This window comes from Eucyclogobius newberryi, unplaced genomic scaffold (assembly GCF_026437365.1).
Source record: "Eucyclogobius newberryi isolate DKJ021-1_F unplaced genomic scaffold, fEucNew1.0.hap1 SCAF_16, whole genome shotgun sequence".
Classification (NCBI taxonomy): Eukaryota; Metazoa; Chordata; class Actinopteri; order Gobiiformes; family Gobiidae; genus Eucyclogobius; species Eucyclogobius newberryi.
This window is the reverse complement of record NW_027315790.1, coordinates 32,952,881-32,960,142: the sequence shown is the minus strand read 5'-3', so window position 1 is coordinate 32,960,142 and position 7,262 is coordinate 32,952,881.

Below are 7,262 nucleotides of genomic sequence, written 5' to 3'. Positions count from 1 at the left end.
GGGAGAAAAGATGGTTTGAAAGAGGAGTCAAGGAAGCTATTTTTGTTAAAAAAGAAAGACCTTCTTTAAACAGAAATGGAGGGCTCAGATTCTATCTTCCTGGTATTTATAATGGGTTACTGAACCCCTGGAAAGGTAGAGGACCAGGACCAGGACATTTAGATGCTAATCAGGTACTCAGGGTGGTTGAGCCAGGGTCTCACAAAGACAAAGAGGATTATAATAGCCCATTAAAATTCTGAATAGGCTCGGTAGATACAAGGGGGGAGTTTCTGTTGAAACAAACAACTCTTTCTACTTCAGGAAGGCTCCTCCCAATGGGCGGGTCTTACCACAGAACAGTATTAATATCGGAGTTCTCGATCTAAATTCTTTTATTGACAATGACTCTTGGATGAGTCGAAACGTCTATTTTTTCAAACTGAGTCCAGATGACTACAACTGAAGCTTTTTCTACTATGGAACACGCCTGGACGAATGAGGGATTACACCGACTTAAAAAAAGGTGTTGTGTGGATGGATGTCTCTCTTGCGGTTTGAAGCACCAGCCTCTCTCTCGCGGTGGTTTGAAGCGCCAGTCTCTCTTGCGGCGGTTTGAAGTGCTAGTCTCTCTTGCGGTCTGAAGCGCTAGTCTCTCTTGCGGTTTGAAGCGCCAGTCTCTCTTGCGGTTTGAAGCGCCAGTCTCTCTTGCGGTCTGAAGCGCCAGTCTTTCTTGCGGTCTGAAGCGCCAGTCTCTCTTGCGGTCTGAAGTGCTAGTCTCTCTTGCGGTTTGAAGCGCCAGTCTCTCTTGCGGTCTGAAGCGCCAGTCTTTCTTGCGGTCTGAAGCGCCAGTCTCTCTTGCGGTCTGAAGCGCCAGTCTTTCTTGCGGTCTGAAGCGCCAGTCTCTCTTGCGGTCTGAAGTGCTAGTCTCTCTTGCGGTTTGAAGCGCCAGTCTCTCTTGCGGTCTGAAGCGCCAGTCTTTCTTGCGGTCTGAAGCGCCAGTCTCTCTTGCGGTCTGAAGTGCTAGTCTCTCTTGCGGTCTGAAGTGCTAGTCTCTCTTGCGGTCTGAAGTGCTAGTCTCTCTTGCGGTTTGAAGCGCCAGTCTCTCTTGCGGTCTGAAGCGCTAGTCTCTCTTGCGGTCTGAAGTGCTAGTCTCTCTTGCGGTTTGAAGCGCCAGTCTCTCTTGCGGTTTGAAGCGCCAGTCTTTCTTGCGGTCTGAAGCGCCAGTCTCTCTTACGGTTTGAAGCGCCAGTCTCTTACGATATGAAGTGCCAGTCTCTCTTGCGGTCTGAAGCACCAGTCTCTCTTGCGGTCTGAAGTGCTAGTCGCTCTTGCGGTCTGAAGCGCCAGTCTCTCTTGCGGTTCGAAGTGCCAGTCTCTCTTACGGTTTGAAGCACCAGTCTCTTACGATATGAAGTGCCAGTCTCTCTTGCGGTCTGAAGCGCCAGTCTCTCTTGCGGTCTGAAGCGCCAGTCTCTCTTGCGGTCTGAAGCGCCAGTCTCTCTTGCGGTGGTTTGAAGCGCCAGTCTTTCTTGCAGTTTGAAGCACCAGTCTCTCTTGCGGTCTGAAGCGCCAGTCTCTCTTGCGGTGGTTTGAAGCGCCAGTTTTTCTTGCAGTTTGAAGCGCCAGTCTCTCTTGCGGTCTGAAGCGCCAGTCTCTCTTGCGGTCTGAAGCGCCAGTCTCTCTTGCGGTCTGAAGCGCCAGTCTCTCTTGCGGTCTGAAGCGCCAGTCTCTCTTCCTGTTGGAAGCGCCAGTCTCTCTTACGGTATAGAGCGCCAGTCTCTCTTGCGGTATGAAGCACCAGTCTCTCTTGTGATAAGCAGTACCGATTAGGAACCTACATTTGTTTCATATTTTCCATAATGGGTCAAAAGCCACAGCTAAAAATAGAGACAATATACCCAACCTGTACTGCCGGTCATTTCAATTTAAAGTTAGTTTAGCGATAGGTCGACTAAATCTACGCCCTACATCTTTAAGTCGATTTTCCTTGTTCCTTAAACATTTCCTATCATATGTTGATAGATCCTCGCTTTGTCTTCATCCGCTTGTAGTTGAATGTTCTCCAAGGCAACCAAAGTCTGCGCCCTGTCCTTCCTATGTTGAACAATAATCCTCGTGGTGCGATTATCTAGCTGTTTTGTCATATCCACCAACACCACATTCGTGTTCGCGGCGTCCCTATTCACGCTAACTTCAGTAGCATTGTCGACATACGACTCGATCACGGACGAGATTGTTAGTTTGAGGTCTTTGGGCTGATGTATCACCTCTCGACAGCCTTCCAGACCTGCAAGGAAGTCATCCATCTTAAGTTCCAAAACTCTCCTGTTTTTTTTCTCTTCCTTAATCATCGTTTGAGAATCTTTCAGGTCGTCTTTGCACTTTTGCAGCTTTTCTTTTCGGTCGTTGAATTCATCCTTGATAATTCTAAGTCTGATGCAAGAGTTTTGTCGGCTTTCTTTCAAATCCCTGATCGTGCCCTCCAAACGCTTGATGAGTTCGTACGCCGAGCGGAGTTTGGCCTCCAGCAGCGTGCGTATGCCCTCCTCCTCGTGCAGCTTCTCCTGCAGTCGACTCCTATTGGTTACTTGAGTTTTGTGCTTCTCGACATTTTTGTTTATCATCTGAGCTTGATTGTGTGTTTCCTCTTCCAGTCTGGTGATTTCACAGTTCCTGGCGTTGATCTTGTCCTGGTTTTCCCTGATTGTGTGCTCTAACGCTTCGATTTCATATTCACAGTCATATATTTCCCTTCTACACTCTTCGTTCACAATCAGTCGAGTTGTTGGAATTTTTCTTTGGGTTTCTTTGCGTATTTCTGTGATTTGCATTTGCATCTCTTCTTTTACCATCCTCCACTCGTCTTCTTTTTCTGCAATCGTCGTGTGCATCAACTGTTGCGTTTCTTGCAGTTTTTGTGAAATTTGGTCATATTGGCTTTGCCACTCGGCCTGATATTTCGGTAATTGTGCCATTAAGCCTACTATTCGAATTCTGTTCCTAAATATCAATTTGCGCATATCTTTGGCATGTACGTCCTTTTGAGTTTGAAGTTGACTTTGGAACTCTCTCCTGACTTCGGCAAGTTTTTCCCGGAACGGCGTACACAGGGCCATGTAGTTTTTGCGAGCCTTCTCGGACGCCTCGAATTTCCTCACCATTCGTTCATACTTACGTGGGCAAACTTTGAGTTCTTCTTGGAGGGTAATTAACTTCACGGCGGGATCGTAGTCCTTCTTCCTCAACTCCTCGATCTCCATTCTCTGCGTTTCGATAATGGACGCCAACGCATCGTTTCGAGCGCTCAGAGACTCCTCGAGACTGTGATATTTCCACTCCCAGAACTCTAATAAGTCAGATTCTGTTGTGAAGTGCGTCTCCGTGTTATCAGCTTCAGGGCCGTGCTGCGTCTCAGTGTTATCAGCTTCAGGGCCAAGCTGCGTCTCTGTGTCGTCAGCTTCAGGGCCGAGCTGCGTCTCTGTGTCGTCAGCTTCAGGGCCATGCAGTGTCTCAGTGTTATCAGCTTCAGGGCCGAGCTGCGTCTCAGTGTTATCAGCTTCAGGGCCGAGCTGCTTCTCCGTGTCGTCAGCTTCAGGGCCGTGTTGCTTCTCTGTGTTGTCAGCTTCAGGGCCGTGTTGCTTCTCTGTGTTGTCAGCTTCAGGGCCGAGCTGCTTCTCCGTGTTGTCAGCTTCAGGGCCGAGCTGCTTCTCCGTGTTGTCAGCTTCAGGGCCGTGCTGCTTCTCCGTGTTGTCAGCTTCAGGGCCGTGCTGCGTGTCCATGTTGTCAGCTTCAGGGCCGTGCAGTGTCTCCGTGTTGTCAGCTTCAGGGCCGAGCTGCTTCTCCGTGTCGTCAGCTTCAGGGCCGAGCTGCTTCTCCGTGTCGTCAGCTTCAGGGCCGAGCTGCTTCTCCGTGTCGTCAGCTTCAGGGCCGTGCAGTGTCTCCGTGTTGTCAGCTTCAGGGCCGTGCTGCGTCTCCGTGTCGTCAGCTTCAGGGCCGAGCTGCTTCTCCGTGTCGTCAGCTTCAGGGCCGTGCTGCTTCTCCGTGTTGTCAGCTTCAGGGCCGAGCTGCTTCTCCGTGTCGTCAGCTTCAGGGCCAAGCTGCGTCTCCGTGTCGTCAGCTTCAGGGCCGTGCTGCGTGTCCATGTTGTCAGCTTCAGGGCCGTGCAGTGTCTCCGTGTTGTCAGCTTCAGGGCCGAGCTGCTTCTCCGTGTCGTCAGCTTCAGGGCCGAGCTGCTTCTCCGTGTCGTCAGCTTCAGGGCCGAGCTGCTTCTCCGTGTCGTCAGCTTCAGGGCCGTGCAGTGTCTCCATGTTGTCAGCTTCAGGGCCGAGCTGCTTCTCCGTGTCGTCAGCTTCAGGGCCGTGCTGCGTCTCCGTGTCGTCAGCTTCAGGGCCGTGCTGCGTGTCCATGTTGTCAGCTTCAGGGCCGTGCTGCGTCTCCGTGTCGTCAGCTTCAGGGCCGTGCTGCGTGTCCATGTTGTCAGCTTCAGGGCCGTGCTGCGTCTCCGTGTTGTCAGCTTCAGGGCCGTCCTGCGTCTCCGTGTCGTCAGCTTCAGGGCCGTCCTGCGTCTCCGTGTCGTCAGCTTCAGGGCCGTCCTGCGTCTCCATGTTGACCAATTCAAATGGAAGTCACTGCTGGACTAGAAGATTCACACTTCTTCTTAGCTGTTTTATGGCGACCACAAGCGAAACGTATGCGCCGACATTACACTCACAAACACCAGCTGTGACATCATCAACATCACAGGTGCTTGATGAGGTCTAGTCTCTGTTGCTGCAGGTGTCTCTGTTGATGCAGGTGTGACTGTTGCTATGGTGATGGCCCTGCCCAGGTGTTCTAGAATTTGATGATGTCATCATCTCAGCGTGTGTCCGCCGTTAGTTTGGTTTTGGCTCCACGGAGCAAGGAGAGATGTTCTCTGCCGCCATTAAAGCAACAACAACAACAACAACAACAACTGAATAATGTCTAAAGAATAAAGTCTCGCGGTAATGTAACACTTGGATACCAGCCGCCAAAAACACCAAAGAAGAAGAAGAAGAAGAAGACGACTAACTTCATACAATTGTACTTAGAGCCCATACTTTTACTACTACTTGAGTCATATACTGTACACTTTGTCATATCTACAAGTGACAAACTTCTGCTTCTTGCTCCTTCAGATATGATTTAGTTTGCCTCATTTTCATGTCTGTTCTTCGAAAATACCAGATTTAATGTTTTGTCCTTCCCATTCTAGCAAGAATTTGAAAAAAACAAACATGTTTATAGTGTCGATAACCTTTTAGTGAACTGGTCAGGGGCGTTGCCAGGTTTCGTGGGCCCCCTGAAAAGGAATTTCCCTCCGCGTCTGTTTAAGTTTGATGTGCTAGAGCTTATTAGCTTGTGTATTTTCATGCTGTTTTGAACATTTACATATTTAATTACATGATAAATAAACCACCCTGAATAATTCTGGTTCCTGTGATTTCATGACTCCCACGAGTCCCTAAAATGGCCCTCTTCATTCAGACTAAACTAGCCGTGATTTTTGAACGTATCTTGTGAATTCTCTGGTGCTAAATAACTTTCATATCACGAAATTAGATATTTCCCTTTTGAGACACAATAAGCAGATATGTTCAGAAAGCAAACTGCAAGTCACTAGTGGATTATTTTTATTTCTATAAGTTAAGTTTTGTAATAGCTCTGATGGTTTATTGGGTCATACATTATTATTATTATTATTATTATCATTATCATTATTCTTTTTTCATTATTATTAGGCCCGAGCGCCACACGCTGGCGAGAGAACTATCAGTTCCGTAAGGCTGTGCAAAGCACAGCTGCGAAATCGAGCATGAAGCGCTCGCCCACTTCCAAACACTCACTAACGCACTCCTCCCTCTTGCACGCCCCGTGCATACTAATTAGTAGTAGGAAAATGGAACATTACCGTTGTAAACGGGCGAAGCCCATACGAAAGTGCTCACTAAAGGAGCGCTTTACATGGGGATGACGACCTGTAAAAATTGTGCCTCTCTACGTTCTGGCTATCTCCTTTTTCTAAAATTAAAAAAATGGCACTTCCCAAGGAGTTTTCTTGTAGTTTTTCCTGCAGAAGGAGGGTCTAAGGACAAAGGACTCTGGAACATCGTCCCTCCCTTGCAATTTTGGCCGTGACAAAAATAAATTAAGCTAAGCATGACTATGGAGTTTTTCCAAAAGTCGTACTTTTACAAACTTCTCCCAGGGCGTTGGCCCTAAAAAGCTGAAATTTGGTGAGACTCATTTTCTGGAGCGGGCCATCAAAATTTTTATTCTAAGATCCACTGACTTTGTGCGGCGGAGCTACAAACGTTTCCCTTCATATGTAAAGCAAAGGGAAGAAGACGCAACAGCGTCACGGATTCAGCAGTAGGTGCAATTTTTATTTTGAAAAGCACAATAGTTACTTTACTTTGTGGTCTAATCTAAGGTTATTTTAAAACAAATCTGTAAAAATAATCTAGTTTGGTCCTGTTCACGTGATTGAAATAAAGCACGCGTTCTCATTCCTGCTCCGTGACATCACATGTTCTATGTTTTACTGCCTTGTTTACTCGACTGCAGTTTCTCTCTCACTTCATAAAACTCAAATACAAACGGCTTAAGTCCTTTTAGGCGCCGGTTCTGGCCCGGTTCACCGTCGTTTCGGGCCACGCCGCCGTAATAAACGACGTACACTGGATCAGGGGAAACAGCCCAAGGTGAGAAACTTTAACGTGCACAACCGTGTCCACCGAGTCCACCGTTCACACCATTTCCGTGTCCACAGTGTCCACAGTGTCCACTAAGTCCACCAATTTTAAATAATTGAACCTTAAAAAGTAAAACTGCAAATCAGAAGATGCAAGTACAACTACAAATACAAGTATATGTTTTTATTCTGAATAAATTAGTACTTTTGGACAGCTAAACAGACACAAACACGGTGACCGTCTTCGACTCTCAAACTCTCGTCCACATCACATCATCCTCACATCGTCCTCACATTTTCTCTCCGATTCTGAATCTTTTCCAGTAAAATTGTCCTTCAACTCGACCTTCGCCCACGGCAAGAATGTGCCAGGAATGTGACTTTGGTGCAAACGTGGTGAAAAACAAAGAAGAAAATAACATCCACGCGTTTGTGTGACTCTGGCCTCGGGTTTGGCTCAAAACAGACCGACAAAGTGCCCCACGGGACGAAGGACACGGGACACGCAGCAGTGTTTATGTCACGATCATTACACGGGACACACGGGACACGCAGCAGTGTCATG